Below are 25,606 nucleotides of genomic sequence, written 5' to 3'. Positions count from 1 at the left end.
TAATTGAAGCGTACTCAAGCTTGGAGCGAACAAATGAGCAATAAAAGAACTGCACCACCCTAACTTCATCAAAATTGCGACAATTTCTAATTATAAAACCCAGAGATCTGGATACTGCTATAACTGTATTATGGATATGATTTTTAAAGTTGAAATTTTAATCAAAAGTAACACCCAAGACACCTAGTCAAAGGAAAATGGTGTATTTCATAATTATGCTGAATACAATTTTTGTTTCTACAAAGAGTTACCTGAAAACACTTTGACATATTAAGAAAAAGTCTGTTATTCCGACACCAGTCATATAAATTATTTAGTTCAGATTGAAGCAGTTGGCAATCAGATAAGGTTTCTACTTTTCTATTAATTTTTAAATCGTCTGCAAAAAGCAGTTTAAGACATAAAATAGTCAGTGCAAGGTCATTGATAAACAACAAAAAAAGAAGTTCCAGTTCTCAGTTTTGGACATACATAAAGATGAAGAAGGGCGACTCCAGACAACCAGGTGTGGTGAAAGGTGGCACTAATGAGTCTTGGATCCCAAGTCAATAGTCGAGGCTTTTGCTAATTTCTTCCAGAGCGTTTTCATTGATTCAGATGCAAGCAACTTTGTTCCTCATACTTTACTGCATAATCAAAATACAGTCTTAATTAATCCTGTTCAAGGATCCGATATAATCGAAGCATCCAAAAAACTCAAAAACAGATTAACATGTGGTACCGATTCTATTCCAAGCTTTTTAGTCGAAGACTGCGTTACACCTTTAGCGAAACCATTAGCTCACATTTTTAACTTATCCATTCAAACAGGTTCGTTTGCGTCTTGTTTGAAGATCGCGCGAGTTATTCCAGTTTTTAAAAAGGGCGACAAGTCAGAACTTAGAAACTATAGACCGATATCAATTCTATGCAAAGTTTTCTGAAATTTGTATTCACATACAATTACACGCACAAGTAAGTACACTAATATCGCCCGATCAACATGGTTTTATGGAACGAAGATCATGTATCACTAATTTATGTTGTCTTTCCGAATAATTATGTCAAGCCCTAAACAACAGAAGTCAAGTGGATATTGAAATGACATTGTGATATTTTATTAACTTTAGTAGTAAGTTAACTTAAAAGTGCCTTTTTAAGGTCTCTAAACAAGCCATACCTTCCTCTCATTTTGGCTTATATCGTTTTATTTTTTAAGAATGAAAAAAATAAACCGTAACAAGTATACAAAAAATAAATATTTATATACAAAGATTTCAAAAATATTAAAGTATATAAAACAAAATTTTCATTATGCCACTATATCGACATCCAAGCTGTAAATTCGTCTAGGCCAGTGAAAGCTAACTTTTCAGAGTTGGCTTCTTTTTGTATACCGTTTTTAACGTATAGGCGTATGTATCTGTTTGTCACGCCAAGTCTAAGGCTATAAAATTAAATGCTTTTAAGAAATACTTCAGGGTTTGTACAATTAACCTTTCTTAATACTACTTGCTTTAAAATACTTATCTTCCTTAACTAAACAGAGATTTTCAATTTAATTTTTCTTAAGTTGTACTTGTATAAATTTCTATCAGTTACATACATACCTACTTTCAGTTTGCCTAGCATTCAAATTTCTCGACTTCCTTTGCATTTTAATTATTTTTTTGGTATAATAAATAATTTTTGGATAAATATAATATATTTCTTTTTATTACTCTGGTTTTGGATATTTCTTCTGGGATCTCCCATCTTATTACTGTCTTTGTACATACAACGAACATACATATATCTACTCTATTGGAAAAATAATCACGAAAACCAGCACAAATTCGTGTTTGTATAGATAAAAGCAGATTAGTTATATAAAAATAATCTAAATTCCTATTGACCACCGTTATTTTCTATTTATGAATTCGAAAAGATGTCTAATAGCTATAATAAATCATAACTAAAATTAATAAATCAAAACGAATATTTTGAGCATATTTTGTACGATTTCTATTTTCAGGTAACTCTAAATTATATTATAAATTCAAAGATATTTAATGTCAATTCAGATAGAACGAATAGCAGGTGCCGTTATTGTCCTCACTAAAATTTATGGGCGAAACTTTACGGAAACATACTATGCCTGGAGACTGTACCAACCCCATCTTAAAGACGTTCGCCCTTTCTAATTGAGTTGAAATTGTTATTTTACAAATATTTTTCATATACATCAAATGATAATACCAAGTAATAATAATACCAATAAGAGTAATAACTCGAATTAATTTTATAGCAGTAGAAAGTTTTATATTTAAAACATCACTTTTTAAATATCAGATTTACCCTAATTTTCCCCTTTAATATTCGAGAACGTTACAAAATTGCATATAACAAGTTTATGGTTATTAGAGGGACAACAAAAATATTAAATTCTTTTCTGAAAATGCGGCGCTAGTCTATTTTTTAAGAACTCTCAAAGAAGTATAAGTACAGTCTTTGGTCTAAATACTCAATATTGAAAAGTACGATGAACATGAAACGAGTCCGAAGACATCACTTTATTTATTTACGATCTAGGCCGCTCCTGGAGTATCAATCGCGCACAAAGTTTAAAGGAACAACCAGCAACCTCACACCACTCGGCTACACTTCGGGCATTGCATATTTCGCTTTATGGTGCTGAAATCGTGCGGTCGCCCGACATCGATTGAATAAACGTGGTTTTTATCAAGTGAGGAATCTGCTACTCTATGGAAAAACAAACGGTGCGTAAAATTACAATATATATAATTCCGAACATAATTGCAATGTATTATTTCCACATAAAAGAAATTCCGAAGTAAAACCCATCCTTTCAGTTACTATCAACTGCATATTAGTAACAACTTATATAATATCATGGGAAAAGCACTTAATATAATTCTAGAAGACGAACATAATATTCCCAAGGACATGAGAAAAATATATTATTTAACATGTCTGCCTCGGCACGTATATTTCGGTTCTTTTTAATGATGTTTTTAAATAAGTAAAAATCTTATATGCCTAGTACTTTGTGAGTCTCACTAGTACCTAGTGAGAAAGTACAGGAGCAATTCCTCCTGGCAAACCATGCAGAACAGGCGTCAACAAATCAAGAAGCAATAGAGGTAAATCATATTCATCTAGGTGCTGGTTTAACCTTCAACCTTCTTATGGATTTAACGCTATATAACCCCTTTAAAGACAAACCTCCAATATATTTTTTCCCAGTCAGAAATACCCTTAGTAAGCTCAACTACAAATGGCTTAACATCATTAACTTTAGTTAGATCTTGAGAATAAGATTAACGGTGGAAAAAGGTTTATTCTAAATTTAAAGCAATCGAATGAATTTATTAAATGCCATCATTTTAAAATGGAAGATCTACGAACAGCCATTAACAACAATATTTATATGTGCAGTATTGAGAGATTTTAAAGAGGCCTATTTTTACTATTAATATTTTAATACCCGTAAACAAAGGAAAACCAAAAATACCTTAAATTTCAATTTGAAGGCCAACTATACCTTTCTATCAGTTTGGTTTTTTACCTGGAAACCAATTATACGACAGTCACCGCGAGTGCGGTAGATTCTTGTGCCAATGAAAAGAGTGTGTTACTGACATCAAGGTGAATTCCTGAAGTAAGTGTGTTCCTGAAGGAGTGTGTTCCTTATAATATTATTACATATTTGCCCATATACTATATAAAACCATGCTCTTTTATGATTAAAAGAAAACGTTTTTTTATATACATAACAAAGACGTAGTGGATTTGTACAATTTAATAAAACCTATTTGCGATATTTTTAGATTATCATGACGGATTACAAAATTAATTAGAAAAAATGTTAAGCACTACCAAAAGCTAAAAAAGAAATAAGGAGTTTCCCGGAAAAGTTTTAATAAGCACTACCGTAGTGCCCGACTGAGATATTATACGGACAGAAGAACCAATGGTATTATTGATAGAAAAGTTTTTTTTTAAATTAGTGTAAGTCGCTTTCTAATTATCTGCTAAATTAAAGCAGCATATTAAAAATGTAAATTTTCTCGCCAAGTGATAAATACAAATAAAAAAAAACAAATTAGTTATAATTTAGTGTAGTAAAACATTTTCAAACGAATGACAAAAACAATAAAACTATTTTTCTAAAGGTATATTATAAATATACAGTGTATTTTCAAAGCTTGGAATCGTCAAAAGGAATTGATATATCACAAATCACCCCTATAAAAATCGCATAATAAAAGATATTAGTTCAGTAAAAAATAAAAAAATATAAAAAATTAGATTTTTAATAAACACATTTTTTGATATTCTTGGCTAATGTTGTGTAAATTATTACCGTTTTTTGTTTACAGCTCTTAATATTGATCAATATTTGTGTTATATGGTTTTTGGTACGAATCTTTGTTTCAGTCTTTTAATAATGCGTATTTCATTTAAGAAAAAGGCCTATTTTTACGAAAACAATGCACTAGTGGACATAAAACTTATCTATGGAAAGTGCAGACAAAATGCGTTCGCATCATGCAGGTTATAAAAGAAGGTTTTCTTTAAGAAATTATCCCGCCCACGTATGATTGTAAATTTAGTTAATATAAAAGGTAAAAAACACGAAATCTACAGCATCACAAATACATTTAATAAAATAACGAAGGTTACATGTTTCGCTCGACTAGAGCATCATCAGACCATAACATACACAAAACACCTAATATTTTAGGTGTTAAATAATAATAATAAAAATATTAGGTGTTTTGTGTATGTTATGGTCTGATGATGCTCTAGTCGAGCGAAACATGTAACCTTCGTTATTTTATTAATTTAGTTAATAGACTTCGTGAGACAATGTATTTAAAAAAATAACGAAAAAGTCATGCTTGAAGAGCTGCTCATTCTCTTCAATTAATTTGTAACACTTAAAATGTTACATATTGAGGTAGACATTTTAGAAAATACCACCCAACATTGAGTTCAAGTTAAAATTTCTCAAGAAAAGAAAATACGATAAGAACAGTATAAGCTTTATAATTGACAAAGGTACAAGCGTTACAACCTAAAGATTATCCTGGAAGAGTTGAAATTTACCACTGCCTTTTGGAACAGTCCCTCAGAAATGAAGATGTTTCGAAATTAATTTTTGTGTATAGACGAGGTCACATTTAGAAAAGATAGAGTGAAAAATTTGCACAACAATTATGTTTGGGAAGTAGAAAATTTGCAAATTGTAAAAATATATAATTTTCAACATCGCCTTGTCAGTAAAATTTATTTACAATTTGTTTGACACATAATCTACCACAATTATTGTTCCTCTAAATATAAGACCAAACATGTAGTACTTACATGATAAGGCTCCACCAGATTTTAGATCAGAAGTTCATTCAGCTCTATAATTTTTTGTATGTACTTCTTTTGACTTTTTCTACAAGGTGTTAAACAATTTAACTTCGAAAACACCGTGTATATCGATAGTATACTTAGCACTATTATTTTAATTACATGTTATAAATATATTTAATTAAGATCTTTAAACAAAATTTTTGATTTTGCCTCCTTTTTATTTACAGCACATTTAGAAACTTCGATGAAAGAGAAACGTAGTGTATACCGAAATATATTAAGGCTTCAAATATTTAGAATATTTATCGAACCTATACCAGAAGGTGACGCTGTAAATATGAAAACCTTTAGTTGGATATGCAGGATTATAATGGAATATTCGAATATTTCCATGCAAAATGCGGAACACCTAAACTACCGCTCTATTAGACCATTTTGCCGCATGTGTTTTTGAATCTTGTGCTAAATATTACACGGTTAGAATATGCGAGTGCTTACATGTGTAATAATGTTTTGTGTTTCGTGGATGCCAATTTAATTTTTGTATAACAAATGTAAAAATACCAGCATTATTATAAAGCATTATTTATAAAACTGGTATGGTTCAAATTCTTAATTAACAAAACTCAAGATTTATCAAGTATTTACCTTTATTTATATACTCTAATACTTAAAATAATCCATATTTTTTAAAACATAAAAAGACTTAACTCTTCTTAAATAAAAGGAATTGTAATTACTTAAATTTTTATCCATTTTTTAAATATTTAATTAATTATTGTTAATAGAGGAGAATATTATCCTTGAGGACTTAGCGCATGTATTTTTTATTTTCTTCTAGCGGTGCCACTAACATTTTATTTTCGTTTGTTAAAGTTTAGGGTTTTTCTTTAGAAATTTCGTTTATAGTTTTAATTGTAACTAATAAGGACAAAACAATATTAAACAATACCCTACTTTCATTGAGACCTCTCCACGAGAATGTAAACCGACAACAATAAGAAATGACAAAAATTCCGCGACAGTCGAGAACAAAGAACTTTATAAAGTGCGTACGTAATTTAAAACATTAACATTTATTTTTAGGCATTAACAAAATTGAGGGAATAAACCTTTTAATAAGACCTTGAATAAAATCCTTCTACAAATTAGCAGTGCTTCTTAAAATTGCTAATATAATTTTACGAAATTCCCGCATTTGAACAGCGACACCTCATGAGGTATACTACACCATATATTATAGTATAGCACCATATAGGCATTGTGTACTGTGCGGCTACTGCTATTATTAAAAGATTAGGAGTTAGGATGAAGATTAGGAAACAGTGAATTTTTAAAACAGCAAACATTACCATAAAGAAATAAACTAATAATAAACTATACTTTATAACCACAAAAGTCCGCAGGAAAATAAAAAATATTATGCGATACATAACAAACAAAACAGCCGAACAGAACAACACGTGCAACGGGAGCCACAAAAGCATACAGCTAGGTAATTTTTGAACGGGCACATTATCGAAGCAATGGACGCCAAAGAAACCTATAAATATTTAGAAATTAAATAAACCTAAAGAATTCATTATCGAATTAAACTTGTTAAAACGTTCTTAGCAGCAGGAATGTGTTTAAGGAATTAAATACGTGTCACAATGCTTTGGCATTCAGCTATTTTATTATCCCAAATTCATCGGGATGTATGAGAAGCCGACAACTCAACTCCGGAACTCCAGGTGAAAACTCTTCACAGTACCGAGCAGAAAGATCATATCATATTTATAATATTCTTACCTATTTGTTTATATTATGTGTTTTTATTTTAATCGGGTTATAGAGCTATCGCGACATGTTACAAACTTACTGAAAAATATCGCGATAGCTTTATAACCTTGGTATTTAAGATCTGCGATAAAGATAAAAACTATAAAACAAACTATTGACCTATCGTTATGTTATCTGCCATTTTTAAACTTTAAGCATATATTTGTAATATAGATTTTTAGCTTGGAATTCCAAAAATCTAATCATTGAATGACATAACATATGGTATATGATATGATAAACTATATGAAAATCCGTATCACTCTGATGTCACGACTGCAGGCTTAAAGCAATATAATAACATTACCATTTAATGTTTTTCATGAATGAAAATAACAGGGTAAACTGCTTTGCCTTTGCCAATTTTAAAAAAAAAATTATTGCCAGATATCAAAATCCTTTTCCTACTTATTGTGCAAATTACCTGTAAAATTGTAAATTTTGTGTTGAAACTCAAGAACACTTCTCTCTGGAACACACGCCAGGAATACACTTTTATATCAGAAACACACTCTTTTTATTGACGTCAAATTACAAATTTCACTTGATTATTAGCGATTATTGGCTTAATTGTTTCCAAAATAAACAACAAAACTGATTAAAATGTCACGAAACGCGGTCCCTTTGGCTATAGATTCATGGTAAAATTTGGAAATGATTAAAAGTTTCTACATTGTTTTTGCTGTGTTCATAAAAATAATTTCAAGTAACTAGAACCGAATAAGACAAATCAAAACTTTAGAGTGATCTCGAAGACCGCCTGAAGAAACATGAGTCATTTTTAGCAAGAAGACCTAAAAGACCATTCCGCTTTTGGAATTTTAATAAAGAGGGGTACTTTAAACGTCATTGCACCAACCTTTGACGGAACCTAGGAACTATAAAAAAAGGAACTAGTGTGCTTTATGGGGCCTAAGTGAGCTGAGATCTACCAATCATTTAAAAGCATTTTTTTTCAAGTTTTAAAATAAGTAGAGATTCTACAGAACAATTACTACAAGCAGTGAATAAACAGAATTCTCGATAATTCATCCTATCCCAAATATAAAAAGCAAAATATAATTATAAAAGAATGAAATAGAATTTTTGTTAAAAATAGACCAGGTATAATAGCTGTTTTAGCTTTTTTTTTACATTGTTTTGAGCGGATTAAAAAGCAAAAAGTATTCTATATAACTGAACCATATATTCTATGCAGTATTAAGAAAACAAATAGTACTTTAAGTATTAAAAAGGCTTTTTCGTATTTAAGAATAATTTAATTTAAGAATAGTTTGTCGCTTTTCGGCCGTCAGCTTGAATATCATTTAAGGCTCCTATTACTAACTCTGCAAGTTCTAACAAACCTAAGATAGGTGCATATATTTAAAAAAATAAATACACGTATACAAAAAAAATAATAATAAAATACTAGCCTATAGCAAAAGAATAGGTTTATATACTCCTCCTTAATCCGAGTCGATATAATTTTAAAGAAGGAAAGCTGGCACGGAGAGTAAGATAGCAAAAGAATAGGTTTATCGTTTTATACTCCGAAAGACAGGAAGCAGAAAAAATAAAGATGGTACCTGCCGACACGTGTTTCTACTTATTAGCTTTTTCCAGGCAGGGTAGCCAGAAAAATAAAGGCAAAGTGAAGAAAAAAAAACATAAGTAATAACGAAATAACCAATTTGTGTAATCAGCTCTTATTAACTCCTGTTTTGGAGGACAAACACAAATACACACTGAGGAAGAAGTAGAATCATACAGGCTGCTTATGGTTATTTTAGTTTATTTATTTCAATTTAGTTTGTTTTATCCTAAATTTTCCAGAATTTGTATACTTCCTTTCTTTGTAGTCAGTATTTTCTTGAAATTATTCTTTTCCATTGAAAAAAAACAATGTAGAAACACTCGAAGCTCTTCCAAATTTCTCCATGGTAGTACAGTCAATCTAAAATCATCAAAAAAGGGCCTAAATTGCAAAAAAAACAATCCCTGGTTTCATATTTTAGGAGTTGGTCCATTACAAAGCTTAAATTCACGGATTCCTTTCCCCCTACCGTATTTATTGGTATTTTAAAAAACTTTTTATAAGCAAAAAAGTTTTTTTATTCAATTTTGGGGCCAAACCATGAGTTTCACAGAAAATATAATAGGACAAAAAATAAAGAAAATAAAAATCTCTACAATTTTGGCCTTGTGTAACAAAGCTGTAAAACCTGGGAACAATGTTAGTGGGCACCAAAGTCACCAAAACGCAGTTTTTTATCACTTTTTAGAAGGTAATTGATTATTTTTTACTGTCGCAATATTTTTTAAACTAAAGAACATGAAAAAACCTAAATTGAAAAAAAAACTATTTTTGTATATACGCTATTCACGTGATAAAACGTTCGTTATGTCACGGGCTGCAGCGCAAGCATTCTCCTTGCACATCTGCTGCTCTGCCTATTGTCCTATCCATTCCTCTGATCCGCATTTTGACACTAGTTGGAGCCTAATCGATCAGCATACATATATATGTTAGACGTAAGCACGTTTATCGCGTGCCAAGAAAAAATGCCTAATTGCTGTGTATGTATATACAGTGCTTTTCTTTGAAGTCCCCCCCCCATTTATTTTTTGAACGGGTCAAAAAAAATTTTTGAAACTTGGCATAAGTAAATTGGTCTATAGATACTATTTTTCACTGTAAACTAGGTAGTTGTAAATTCCAAGATGGCGGCTGGGCGACATCTTGAGAAAAATATTTAAATAGAAAGGGGGGTCGTGTGGTACCTCATTTTAAAGGTCTCAATGAGTACTTTATAACCCTGAAATATTAGACCCATATCTTAACTCGTTTCAAAATGGCGGCCTAATAAAAAAGTTTTTTTTTTATTTTAACGTTTTACATTTTTATGATTTTTGAATAGGTAAAAATCAGTGTACGAAAATAAATGCGTCACTATTTTATTTTGACATAAAAACGACAGTTCTAAATGTTAAAATAACACATAAACGCCATCTTGAATAAATGCATTAAATAGAAATCTTGTGTTACCTCATTTAAAAGGTTTTATTGAGTACTTTTAATATTTATTACATGGACTCGGTGAACTCCGTTTTGACCTGTCTAAAAGTAACAGCCAAAAAAATACACTGTTGCGATTTTATTAACGTTTTTAATAATAATATACAAATAATTTATAATTTTTGAATTTTGGATTTAAAAATTGTCCATGTAATAAATATTAAAAGTACTCAATAAAACCTTTTAAATGAGGTAACACAAGATTTCTATTTAATGCATTTATTCAAGATGGCGCTTATGTGTTAAATTTTGACATTTAGAACTGTCGTTTTTATGTCAAAATAAAATAGTGACGCATTTATTTTCGTACACTGATTTTTACCTATTCAAAAATCATAAAAATGTAAAACGTTAAAATAAAAAAAAAAACTTTTCTATTAGGACGCCATTTTGAAACGAGTTAAGATATGGGTCTAATATTTCAGGGTTATAAAGTACTCATTGAGACCTTTAAAATGAGGTACCACACGACCCCCCTTTCTATTTAAAATTTTTTCTCAAGATGTCGCCCAGCCGCCATCTTGGAATTTACAACTACCTAGTTTACAGTGAAAAATAGTATCTATAGACCAATTTACTTATGCCAAGTTTCAAAAATTTTTTTTTGACCCGTTCAAAAAATAAATGGGGGGGGACTTCAAAGAAAAGCACTGTATATGCATAAGTCTGTGGTGAAGTGCTTTCGTATCCCAAAACATCAAGATCAGAGCACGTTAAGTAAAGCGTGTAAAATTCAAGGAGACAGTTACTGAAGATTCACCAAGATTACCTGCATTATTCTAATCCGCGACTTACTGTTTCCGCTGCTCGACGTAAATCAGCTAAGTCGACAGGGTAATTAATAAGTTTCTGCACATACAATATTTATTGCGTTTCTTTGATTGTGTACGCACAAACATGAAACGGGTAGGGCAAAAATATCAAAACAAGGATAGCATTTGCTTAGTGAAGAAGTATATGGTTTCCATTCAATGTTAGAACATTGAGAGGGTAGAACTGGCAGTGAAACTATGGGCAGTTTGTTTGTTTGCAACATCTCTGATGCAATCATGTAGAAATGGCAAAAAAAACAATTTGTAGTATCATAAAAATTCGTCTCTTATTTTGACAGACACAAAATAATACTACTGTTCCCTTTTAATAAAGTGTGAAGTATTTTTTTCCTAAATTATAAGATACTCTATAAAGAAGTCAATATTTAAACTTAAATATTTAAACGAAGTCAATATTCAAACGAAAAAAAGGTAACAACATCGCAACGTTGGATCGTCGAAAGAACATGAAAGTAATTCCATTTTTTTAGCCTAAAATGGAAAGAAGATATAAATTTTCCTTTATCCTGGGTCATTCTGTATATATGGGTAAATAGGTTTTTTAAACAATTCTTTTGGAATCATTTTTACAGATTTTATATGATTCTTTCAATTTTTAAATCAAATACTTCAAATAAATATAAAATTTAGTACAACAAAGTTTCTATTAAGACGTAAAGGTTTGTTCAATCCTAATATGTAAGCCGCTTTGAGTGACTTAATTTTTTTGATCTTTTATTTTTTAAATAATTATATTTAATTAAAAAGCAATAGGTGTATATTTAATTAATAAACTGGGTTGTAGCTGATAAAACGCTATAAATAATAACATGGTTGGGGGGCCTTGGTTAAATAAATGCAGTTGTTATAAGGAAGTCCGGGGAATAGCTGCAATTTCGCAGCACCATACTGCGATAGTTCGCTAGATAAATCTTTCGGAAAAATTAATGGTGCAAGCATGCCGGCAGTTTTTGTAGTGATTTTTCTCTCTATATGACCGCAAAATAATTTTAGCATAAGCTGGTAATGAAACGAAGAATGGTTAAGACAGTTACAAAATTAAATTAAAAAAAAAATAGGCAACGTCCCGTGCCCTACGAGGACAATACGTGATGGAGAACTTCCTAACAGCCAATGGACAGGACAATAAGATAATAACTAATCAAGAATATGTTGTTTTTCCTCTTTAGGATGAGACGACACAAGACGACACCTACTAATGTGTACAATGGGTACAGAGCAAAGATAGCGTCCCTCCACGCCGCGCGATGAACCAAGCTGGTTCTGTAATTTTACGAGTTCAGATCATCCTGGCATTTGATGATTCCGAAAGACAAAAAGCAAATTAGAAATTTATCCATGTTTGGTCTTAAAAAGTTATTTTAAAATTAAGGATAAATTTATCTAGAAAACCAAATCGGTCATTCGTAAAATAATAAGTCAGCAGCACGTCATTCTTATGCCTTAATCAGTTGTCAGTTATGCCGACGTTCCCGGTATAATGAACGCTGATTATAGCACTTTGCCGGAGTTCCTTCGGGATGATAATCTGCTGCGACTTTTAACTAAATTGATGTAGGCATTGTCTCCTTTGTTTTAAGTTTCAGAAAAAATATTGAATAATTTAATTGCATTGTTTAAAGACAAAAAGAAGTGTTGTTAATATTGCTAATAACTGAGTTTACCTGATTATTTTAACCATGTTTACCAAATTTTATATAAGTATATATATATATATATATATCTATAATATAATATAATATAATATAATACCAATCCAAGGTATATAAGCAATATATATATATATATATATATATATATATATATATATATATATATATATATATATATATATATATATATATATATATATATATATATATATTATATCATATATATATTCTAATATATTCTAATTTTTTTTTACTCCTTTTTAATTAATATGGCACATGGTCACATTTTTATTTATATCTTTTATATAATAACTATAAGTATTTTAACTATCATTGAGGGGTGAATGATTGCATTTTTTTTCCTTCTTGATTTTAAGTGTTTTTATAAAGTACTTTGATAGAAACTCTAACAGTTTTTTTATAGGGTTTTTTTTTCTACTTCACCTTCTTTTTTTTGCCAATGTTTTGTTTTTCCTCGTATTTTATCCAACGTCCAACTGCAATTACTTGTAAGTAAAACTAGCACCTAAAGTAAGACCATGTAGCCAACTGCTCCGCTAACTTGGGGTTGGGGAGGTGTCCTGGGTTCGAATCAGCGTAAGGCCGAACGGTCCCTAGCACACCTCTCGGGTAGTTTGTTGGACCTGCACGGAGACCTTTTTGTTTTTCTTCTTGGCTAGCACCTCCATAGTCATCAAACTATTAAGACCACAGGATACTCTCGTCAATGATCGGGAGTATGCAGGCCTAGCCTGCATGCTACACGTGGTAATCCTGTTGAAAATAAATCCTGTAGATCTAGACTGGACGCCGATAAACTCCCCGGCAATAACACTTGAGATTGTTGGACTAGAGTCACACCTTTCTTCCGCTATTCTTGGGTGTGCCTCTGCTTTCTTTTCTTTCTGCTTACTATCTGCCGCCCTTGGCCTGCTGTTCTTCTTTCTTAGTGTTAGTCTTTTCCTGCGTGTCTTCTTCTCTTCTTTAGCCCAATCCAAGGTATGTAGGCAACGTGCCGAGGGATGAATGGCCGTGGGGCAAAACACGGTCGCTGACGTTCCCTCTGGAATACCGGGCGACCTTCCAGAGTATTCAGCCTTACCCAGGGAAACGACTCTGCCTGGGTGGACCGCTATTTCCGATATACTTGTGGGACCAATATGGACCATCAAAACGCAAAAAAACTCTCTCTCCCCTTCGTTCCCCCTCCACTATGGCGGGCTCTGATACATCAGAGCTCACCTTTCCTTTAGCTCCTGTTGCGGGCCCTTCCTCTGATGGGCCCACACATTCTCCCACCACCGAGGGCTCTGCCTCAGCAGGGAATCCGGTAATCCCCGACGTCAACATCGACGATCTAGCTGGAGCTCTCAACAGGGCACAGCTGAAAAGAAAGAACGTCTGCGGTTCTAAGAAAAAACAGAGAAGGAAGTCTGGGGCTGCAGAAAAGGCCAAGGCCTCCCTGGGCTCGGCTTCCGCGATGGCCCTGGCACCTACGCCCTCGGAGGCTTGCAAGCCTGGGGCTTCCACTAAGGAGGGACCAGGCACCAAAAGGCTCAGGACACCCGGGTCTACGCCTACCGAGCGCGCTGGCGGGCCTAAGAGACCGCGGACCGCTGATTCCCGGCCTCAAGTCAGCTATGCGCAATCGGTCGGCAGCGCCAAGCTGCAGCTGACAGTGTGCCGAACGGGACAGCCCGAGGTCGGTTTCACTGGCGAACAGCTGCTACAATTCGTGGAATTGAGAATTCCACGAAATGTCACTGGCCTCAGTCCCAAAGAGGTGACTGAGGCCATACTGCGGACTTCGTCCGGCAGTCAGGCACAGTCACTGCAATTCCAACCACCGCGGCTGATCAGGAACCACATTCTGTTAACGGCTGAGAACCAGGAAAGTCTCGAGTGGCTCCGTCGGGCACTCATAAGTCTTTTTCCTTGGGAGGACGTCACGCTGACAACAATGGATCCCTCCACGCTTCGCCTACGCCGGGCCATCTTACGGATCCCGGGTATTAGACATAAGTCTGACAAGAAAACCCTAAGGCTTCTGGAGCTTCAAAATCCTGGCCTCCCGTGCTCCCAGTAGAGAGTGTGGAAACGCAAATAAGAGGCTAAAAACCTCAGGCTGGTGGTGAGGGAGGATGAGGGATCGGCCAAAACGATAAGGAAGAGACAGGGCTCGCTATTTTATAGCATCACCTCTGGGCCTCTGTCTCCCTTATCGAAAGCAAGAAAGCGGCTGATGACACCAGGGTGGCTACTTCCACAGTGGCCCCTGGGCCCTCGGTCGCCGACTTAGAAAAGACCACTACTGCTGAAACCACAGCTTCCGAGAGGCCAGGGCAATCCGTAGACGATGGCTCTTCCAGCTCCAAGGACTAAGCGTGCTGGCAGTCGGCCAACCCCACACCTTACAGTATGCCTTTAACATTTCTGCAGGCGAATCTACAGCATGGAAGAGCGTCCACCGCTATTCTGTGCCAAAGGCTCACTGAGCTCCATATCCACGTCGCCTTATTACAGGAGCCTTGGTAAGTCCTCTGTTATAGAAAGGCCTGGGTTTAACTGACGGCACACTACATAAACATGTACCTTGTGAGATTCACCGCGCAATCATCCTTACTGGGAATGTGCGGTGCTTTCTTCTCTCAGGTCTCTGTACAAGGAACCTAGTAGCCGTCAAAATGTCAATAGGAAAGGATCTGGTAGTCTGCTCTGCCTAATTTCCTATCGAAACTGAATCACCCCCCCTCCCCCTCCGGCGTCACTGCGGTGGTCAAATACTGTGAAGACTTGGGTCTCCCGCTTCTCATAGGGTGCGATTCGAATTCACATCACGGCCTTTGGGGATGCGGAGATGAGAACCCAAGGGGCCGCTCCCTAGTTGACTTCCTGTGCTCAAATGGCCTAGAACTAACTACTCAACCGAGGCAGTGTCCCAACCTCATACTGCAATAGGGGACAATCAATTATTGACCTTAAAGTCTGTTAGCCTAGTACTGTGAACCTTTTCAACTCATGGAGAGTGTTACTTGAGGAAACAATGTCGGACCACAAGAACATTCTTTTTGAATTAAAGAAGCAGGCTCGGTGCGATACCATAGCCAACAGAAATCCAAGGTGCATTGACTGGGACCACTTTCGAGAGGAACTAGTCGGTGGTCTTGCGGACATGCCGGCAAGGTACACACTTCCGGCCGACACAGATCGGGACTGTCAACCTGACTCGTGCGATAGTCGTGGCAATCAAGGGCAGCTGTCCTATCAGATGGAGACACGCCAATGCCAAAAATGCCTGGGGGAACAGTAACACGAAAAAGCACCGTGACACTACGTGTCGGCTCCTTCGCAGGGCTGAGCGCACTAAGCTTACCACTGACTGGGATGCGTTCCACGCAGCTCAAAGGCAATACAAAAAGACACTCAGGGAATCCAAAAGACAGTGCTGGAGGCGGTTCTGCGATGACGTTGAAAACACACAGTCCACAGCACGACTGTGCAAAGTACTGTCCAAGGAACCTGGAACTAAATTAGAGTCGCTGTCACTTCCAGATGGCGGCTTTACTACCAATGAGCGGGAGTCACTGGAGGTTATGCTGCGCACTCACTTCCCGGACTCCAATTCATCTCGCGATCCTCCTAGCTGTTCTCGGGCTCCGATTCGCTTAGAGTACGAGACTGCTAGAAGAATAATTACCTACGAGAGGGTGAAAAAGACATTCCCCCTCTTCAAATCTCCGGGCATGGATGGATTATATATCCATGCCTTTTGCAAAACGGGTTAGAAGTACTAACCCCACACATAGTCGGACTATTCAGGACCTCCCTTGCTCAGGGCTACGTCCCAAAGTTATGGCGTCAAGTGAAAGTCGTCTTCATTCCGAAACCCGGAAAAAGCGATTTTACAGATCGCAAACCGTACCGACCTATCAGCCTTATCAGCTTTATGCTGAAGGCGATGGAGAGGCTGATTGATCGGTACCTTAAGGAAAGCATCCTGTTTTGACCAGGATGCTGGAACCACTGCATGTGCACCAATATGCCTATCAGGCGAGCAAATCCACGGACCTGGCCCTACACCACCTCGTAAGGAAGGTGTGCCTGGGTGCAAGGCCTGCCTGGGTGCGTTTCTAGACATTGAAGGGGCAAAATCTGTATTGTTGTGACAAAGAGAGAATTAAGTAACTCATTGAAGGGGCGTTCGACAACACCCCTTTCGCATTAATCTGCCAAGCACTCGAGAGCCGCGGCTCAGAACCCTGTTTGGTTAGCTCGATAGAGGCCATGCTCTCGAAACGTCATGTAGCTACCTAGCTCAACAACGAGATTGTCAAAACGTTGGCGGCTAGGGGCTGCCCGTAGGTAAGAAAGAGTATTGCCCTCTATCTTGTGGTGTCTTGTGGTCGCCAGCCTGATAAATCTTTTAAACAATGCTGGCCTATACACACAGGCCTACGCTGATGATCTGGTAATCCTTTGCCCGGGGAAAGACGCCGTCTCAATGCGGGGCCCTATGATGAGAGCCCTGCGTATGGTCGACATATGGTGCCTCTCGGGGGTCTCAGGATTAACCCCAAAAAAGAAGAGCTCTTACTATTCACGTGGAGACGTAACTTTGCCACGCCCCCTGTTATATCTCTAGGTAGCGTGCAGCTGCATTACTCCAGGACAGTTCGATTTCTGAGAATCAAGTTAGATCCCAAACTCTCCTGGTACGATCATGCAGACACCAGAATGAAGCAGGCCACCTGCGCGCTATGGCCTGCAGGCGGGATTTCAGCAATACCTGGGGTCTGTCTCCTAAGATCCTCCACTGGATCTACTCGCGCATTGTGAGACCCCTTCTCACATACGGGGCTATCGTTTGGTGGCCATGTACGGAGAAAGATAACAGAGGCTAAAAGACTAAAGATAATAAACTCCAGAATGAATAACAGAGCTGGATCTGGGCTTTGTGGTGGGATCCCACATACCAGTAGGGCATACTCGCTGGGGGAGCACGCCACTGTCTTCCAGGCCAAAGTATTCGCTGTATTAAAATGCGGACAGAAAATCCTAAGCTGTGGACATCGCAATACAGTCGTATGAGTGCATAAAAGTCCTGAAAAAACTGGTGCAGGTTGGCTGCAGGGTCCAGCTCGTCTGGATACCTGGCCACGCAGGTAATGAGGAAGCGGACTCTCGTGCCAGACTGGGATCCGCGAAGTTGCCGATGGAGCCGGAACCCATAATTGGTATCGCCAAATGCGAAGCGGTCGCGTCAATGAAGGGTCTGCTGGACAAGTGGACCAGCAGACAGGGGATGTTTTCAGCGTATTATTTCAGCATTACCAAAGCCTGATTTCCTATTTTAATGTTTTCCTTTTTTTTTATTAGGACATGCGACAGATAAGGCGTTTTGCAATTACTACTTGAGCCCATCATTCTTTGGTCTTGTAAGGCAATTGTTAATTTTAAGGAATAGATATTGTTTTACATAAGCAACAAAATCTGGTTTTTCTTAATTTTAAATAAATTTTTCCTCATAAAAAGGTTAAAAAACCTGAGACAACGTTTTTCTCCTTGAAGCAAAATTTTTCCAACTTCTTTGGAAGCACTAAGTAAAATATTATTTCTAAAGAAAGCGTTCATATTCATTCAAATACCAAAGATAATAGTGACTTTTCGAAGCGGTAGATCTAAGACATACGGAAATAACTTTCTTAACTCGTCATGATAATCATAAAACATACATATGAATTAAAAATTATATTTTGGATTAAATTTAAAAATTATTTTTTATATAACTTATCTACTATTAGTTTTGGAATGGTACAGTATTATCTTAGTCACTATTATGTTCTGTATAAAAAAAATCATCACTTACTATATTAACCCCTGTCAGTTAAACTTCTGTCCTTAGGGTGCTATTAAACTGAGAGGAAGAAGGGGTAAAACAACGAAAGTACATCCGGGATTCCGGATTCCATTTAACTTGTGAATAGCCTCCAGACATCCTGCGGTCGGAATGAAAAACTTTTCTTTACGAATTTCTCTCAAAGTTAAAAAATAAAATAAAAATGATACTCAGCAAGAATTAGGTCAAATATTTTTAAATTAGCCAATAGAGATACTAACATATTAATAAATTTAAAATAAATTATCAGAATTTAGAAAAATATTAAAATTTTTATAATTTTAAAAATATAATATTATTGAATTCAGCAATTGATTATACAACTCTGAATTGGTGAGTGACAGAGAACTATCGTTCTCTGCCATTTATCGTAAATATAATTTAATTGTTTGCGTAGGTAATTTATATATTACTAAATAAGGAAAAATATCGTTTTCCTCGATTTTAAGTATTTTTTTAGATATGGTTAACGCCATACTCAATTTCAAATATGAAAATAATTGTTAATCCTTTATATTATTTTATTAAGTTTTCTTTCCTAAAAGAGGGAATGATTCAGTAGGAGTCTTAATAAATAAGTCCCTAATTCTAGCCTAGTTCTAGTCTAGACCCTAAGTCTACTTATGGAATCACATAACCACGCGTCAAGGTTTGCGGTGTATCGCACAGTTTTTCTCCTAACTAATACAACGTGCGTCTATTATTGCGCTTTACAGATGGTGCACGCTGCGCGATCTTGGGTAAACCAAAGGATCAAGTTAATACGATCTAGTTGAACTGTTGCTTTCCTGAAGTTACATACTTTGTTAAGATACAATACTGGATGAAATGCTTATCATTTTAATCAATATTATAAAATTATTGTTTTAAAATTTTCCACTCTTATATTACGTATAGAATGATTAATGACACTAATAGTATCAACATTTTCCCTAGGTACCATTTTGGAAAACCTGTAATGAATCTGTTTTATATGGGTGACTTCAAGAGATGTGGAAAGAAGTATCGCTTGGACAAATGTGCAAAGGTTAGTCTAAAAAAAGTCTGATACCGGAATATTTTATTGGGTGATAACCCTGCTCATTCCATAGTTTTTCATTTATATCATTATTTAAGTATGAAGCAAAGTAGGGCACACTATGTTAGAGAAGCAGATACTGCATTCAGAAGCAAATAATGTTTGTGGAAAATATGGTTCCAATATTGCTTTACTCCTTCGGAATGATTAAATGGTCTATAGAGGAAGGTCCTGAGAATTCGACATCAATATACGCAAAATGGTGCATTTACACTGCAGCTTACCTACATGTTTCTCGGTAGCCCGTAGTTATCTCACGTCAAAAACGAAATCGTGGTCTATCTGGAGTATATGCTAATCGAGCTTCTTGAAGGTTTGATCACAGATTCGGATTCAATGCAAATAATAACTAGCCTAATACAAAAGTGTATAACAAGTAAATACAAAACTTAAATATAAAGCAGTAACATCTACAGTCAAAATCTCTTAACAATAATTACTCTTAGAAGACCATATAAATAAACCGGAGTTATATCCGTAAGAACCGCAGACTCTTAACTCTTAAGATTTCCAATGGCGTAATTGACTAAATTATCACCGTGAGTGCCGATTCTTCATGGCGTAGTTAGCTGCATCATATTTTTATTATTATTATTTTCAGATTAGATTGGATTGTTGGATTATAACCTGTTATTTCATTTTATCTTATTAATCGTGGTTTTTAAAAATAAATAAGTTATTTCTAAAAAGTCTTTGTGTTGTTTAACGTTCATAAGCCTTTTGCAAAAACTTATCTTTGTGTTTTAGAAATTTGCTGAGCTTAAATTTGATGACGAAGGTTTTAATTCTTCGTCCTTTTTTCATAAAATACATACTGAATTTATGCTAATAAGCTAGACATCATTCTGCTTAATAAAGAAAGAAACTCTCTCTCACGTAAAAGAGTTTTGTGCATCACCGGAAACCATCAATCTGCATGAACGGGAAAAGCGAGGCAAATGTGTAGATCTGATAAATAAACTCCGCAGACTCTATACCGTGTGGGTGTACTATTGGGTGTCCTAATTGTTGGCAACAATATCTGAACGATATGAGCCCGAAGCGATATGAATAAAGATAACTTCTGAAAAAATTGAGGAGGATACTCGCAGGGATAATATACCCCAATAAGATATCAGGAATCTCGATGTGTGTGTCAAGATTCACCCAGAAAAATTGTGACAAATTTGCAAAAATCTATCTAGAATGATTGACTTCGTCTGTCGCGGTAACTAAATTTGGCAGAAACTAACTTACCGCTCGGACATGAAAAGTGAATTTTCATATGATTGGTCTTGGATTTCAGATCTCATGACAGATATCAGAATGATCAACAAATAAACAAAAGAAGCTTTCCTATTCGACATATACAGTGCTTTCATATCAAAACGATCCACCCTTAATAATTTTCTTAAAAAAACAAAAAAAAAACACGACAAATTAGATATACAGGGGGACGTTTAATTATGCATTTACTGAAGTTCTGTCCATCACCTCCTCACCTCCAGCTAACCTCACTTTAATATGTCAAATGCGAACCCCAATCGTGTGATACATCATAGTAAGCAGCGTAAAATTCTCTATTCAACGGTACCAAAAAAATCGGTAAATGTGTAAGCAAATAGTTATCGAAAATGTCTAGAAGTAATGAATATTTATTTACGCCAAACTTTGGTTTTTTAAATGAGTACTTTTAGTGTGGTACCTACATAATTTTAAAATTCTTACATTTTTTATAATAGATCATCAAAAAAAAAACAAGCAATTTAGAAGTTAAAATGTGTGGTAACAAACAATACATTTAGTTCAAGCAAATTATTTATTTTTTTAAGTAAAGAATGTGTACCGTTATTTGCGAGAAAAAAGAGTGTCTTCAAATTTTTTGCAAAAATCTTTGCAGTCTTATAACTTTGTATGTGTATTTATTTAACTTATATTTTTTGCGAAACCTAAACCTAATAGGTACAAAAAACACTGCAATACCTTACATTTTTAAGGCGTTTAAAAAGCAGGCGATTTATTATTGTTAAAACGTCAGTTTGACGCGTGCAATTTTTCAATTTTAGTTAAAGCAGTGAGTTAATAAAATGGTGTATACGCTAGCCGAAAGAATAGAAATAATTTTCCTTTATGGAGCTCAAGATCGGTGTGATCGCAGAACCACGAGAGCATTTAATGAAAGGTATCAAGATAAAAACGTGAGCCATAAATACGTATTAGAATTGATACGAAAATTTGAAGAGACGGGATCGATTTGCAATAAGAAAAAATATGAAAATAGAGTTGTCGATGAAGCATGCCAAGTTGAAGTACTAGGACAATTTGCTATGGATCCAACTTTGTCTATACCAAAGGCCGCAAAACTAACAAATATTTCCACTGGTTCCGTACATAAAGTTTAAAAAAAAAAATAAGTTCTTTCCTTATAAAATTCATATTCTTCATGAACTCGGAAAAGATGATTTTGATAGGAGAATTCAATTTTGTGAAGTGATGTGCCAGCGAATTGACGACGATCCGCATTTATTGAAGAACATTTGCTTCAGTGACGAATCGACCTTTTTTTTAAATGGCCTGGTGAACAGACATAACTGTAGATACTGGGATAATGAAAATCCGCATGTTTTTCGGGAGGCCATACCCAATATCCCCAAAAAATTAATGTTTGGGCAGGAATTTATAGGAATGAAATAATCGGGCCATTTTTTTTTAAGAAAATTTGACTGGCGAAATTTATTTAAACCTTTTAGAAAATGCAATATACCCTTCCATCATCCAATCTATGGAAAATCAAGTAGATCAACATGGTGCTACATTATTGAATAAAAATAATATACATTTTCAGCAGGATGGAGCTCCAGAAAGAAACTATTGTGTCACCAGACGAGAGCTATTGGCAGCAGTAAAAGCTATTGAACATTTCCATAAATATTTGTATGGTTAACGATTTATCCTTAGAACTGACCATACTTCGTTGAAATGGCTGTTTCAGTTTAAAAACCTCGAAGGACAAATAGCAAGGTGGCTTCAACGATTACAAGAGTATGACTTTACAATAGAACATAGGAAAGGCGAATATCACCAAAATGCCGATGCTTTATCGAGAAGACCCTGTATTCAAACATGTCAACATTGTTTTAAAAAGGAATCAAAACAGCATCCAGAGATATTTACTTGTAATCATATTGGCCTTCACAGTTCTAAAGAGTGGATGTAGCTAGTTTAATGTAATAGTTTAATCCAAGATCAGTGTGATGACCCAGTATTTGGCCTTATTTACGAACTGAAATCTCGAGAAATTTCAAAACCAGAATGGAAACATATTTCTGACAAATCTCCAGAACTAAAAGCTTATTGGTCTTAATGAAATTCATTGGTTATAAAAGATGGATTGTTAAAAAGAGTCTGGGAGAGCGTAGATGGAAAAGAAAAGACACATCTGACAGTCCTTCCTCGAAAACGGATGTTGCTATGGATTACTTTAGTAAGTGGCCCGAGGTTTATCCGATTCCAAACCAAGAAGCAACGACAGTAGCTGAAGTGCCGTTCCAGAACTGAATTTGTCGATTTGGTGTACCCAGAGGGATACATTCAGACCAAGGAAGGAACTTTGAGTCACAAATATTCCAACAGGTATGCCAGTTGCTGGGAATAAATAAGACCCGTACAACCCCACTACACCCTCAGTCTGATGTAATGGTTGAAAGATTTAACCGCACATTTGAAACCTATTTGAGGATGGTGGTAAACTCTAAGCAAACCGACTGGGATACCTGTATACAACCATTCCTATTGGCATATCGTTCTTCTATCCACAAGTCAACTGGAAAAAGCCCGGCAAAAGTTGTCTACGGTGATGAACTTCGTTTACCTTTGGACATTATTACTGGAAGACCCCATAAGTCTGAAACCCTTGAGGAGTACGTCGACCATTTACAAATTGTTAATGAACAAGCACGGGATAAACTTCATCTAGAAAGCAACAGAATGAAATCGCGTTATGACATAAAGGAAAATTCTACCGGTTTTAATCCTGGGGATAAAGTCTAGTTATACAATCCATGGAGGATAAAGGGCAAGTCATCAAAGCTCCAGAAGGATTGGGAAGGTCCATTCAATGTGGTCGCCAGAATCAACGACGTGGTGTACCGTCGGATGTCGCTGGATAACATCCGACAACGAAGATGAAAATTGTAAACATCGTCCGGCTAGCGCCCAATCATGACTCAGGTGGTCCCATGTTTGATCATGACATGATCGCGCTTCATGACAATTCATTCAGTTTTAATTGTTTAGTCAGTTTTTACCTTGGATATATATATATCTATATATGATGATATCTATATATATATATGATATGAAATATATTAGGTTATAAGGTTATCTGGGTTGTTCTTTTATATATGGGACTTATATTAATATCAATAATAATAATATTTATAATAATAATAATCCTAATAATAATAAATAGAGGGTTTTTGATATGTAACCCTGGGGCGTGTGCCTGCTACCAATTTTAAACCTTTTACTCCCTGATGATGGACACCACTTTGTCCGAATCATGTAGGGAATTTTAAGTTAACTAAATGTTTAATAAATAAGTGGAGGGAGACAGAAGGATTTTCATTTTTCCTGAACCTACGACTCCACTGCAAGTATGGACTATCTCTTCACCAATAATAATAATGATTATTCGGGGTAGAACTGCTCCCTGGCTTCTTCCTCAAATAGAGGGGAACCCAATTGTTTAATTGTGCCACTGGAGAGTACTAGTGGACTGTACTTGTTTATTCTGTATATTTATCGAAGGACCACAACTTATATGGCGCTGAACCAATAAACTTAATAAATGAAACAAACTTTTACACTACAAAATATGCTCATTTATTAGATCCGGAGACAGGAAAATGGAACAGTTATTCATTAAAGCAGTATGAATTGTAAACTATGAATTGCCTTTGCTGTCCTTTTGTATACTTAATTTTACCTTATTTACACTCACTTTGCTTCTTAGCAGGTAACTTCACTCACTCCTTACTAACTACTAACAATGGTTCTTATAATCTAATTACAATAGGTTAATTACTTTAACCTATTGTATCAACACACGACGACTGAACTCTTAACTAGAGACAATAATACAGGTAGTTTTAGTTGGGTTTAGAGTATAAGTGTACTTACGGACCTTTCTAGGTCACTAAAGGTGTAAAGAGAGAGAGAGAGAGAGAGAGAGAAAGAGAAAAATCCGTTTTGGATATTAGGGAAAACTTCCCTGAGCAACTTCTCAATTGCATTTGTTAACGGGTTTACTAAAGCGGACGCCAGTGGCGCCATGTATTTTCTACTAGCCACTCTATGGTTTGCTTATTAGTGATCTATGTATGGGTTTTGGTTGGGCCCATAGCCGCTAAACCCATAAAGTAACGAACGAAGTTCCTGGTTCCTGGATGGTTCTTAGTGGTTCCATGCCTCTTGAAACTTCGTAAGTAGTTTTCAACGTTTGTGACATTTTTTTTGGTGTTTCGTGTTTCCATTAAGAAATCTCTCTTAGGGATCCTTAAATATGAAATTGTAAACTGCCAGCCATGACCCAGCAGTGATGCGGATTTCACCCTGAAGTAAAAAAAGCAGATAATTTCGCCGCCCTTAGCACCGACAACCCACATCATGCCTTAAGCCCTATGTGGTGAGAAATAGCCCATCGCAGGCTCTCGCCCCCGCAAGAAGAACACCATGGAACTTGACCTGTAAGCTTACTGGTCTTTTTTTTCTCTTTAATTGATTTAACCATATTGTTTTCATTTCTTGTCTTATGACTTAACATGATTTTATTATTTTCTCACCTTCACATTTTTAACTTTAAAACTTAAGTTATATTTATCTTATAATTATGTAAATTAAAACACTTTAATGTTACGCTTTATCATGTAATGCTTCCGAAGT

The sequence above is a fragment of the Anthonomus grandis genome, chromosome 10 (assembly GCF_022605725.1).
Source record: "Anthonomus grandis grandis chromosome 10, icAntGran1.3, whole genome shotgun sequence".
Classification (NCBI taxonomy): domain Eukaryota; kingdom Metazoa; phylum Arthropoda; class Insecta; order Coleoptera; family Curculionidae; genus Anthonomus; species Anthonomus grandis.
The sequence above is the reverse complement of the archived record's forward strand: the minus strand, read 5'-3'. Positions refer to the sequence as shown.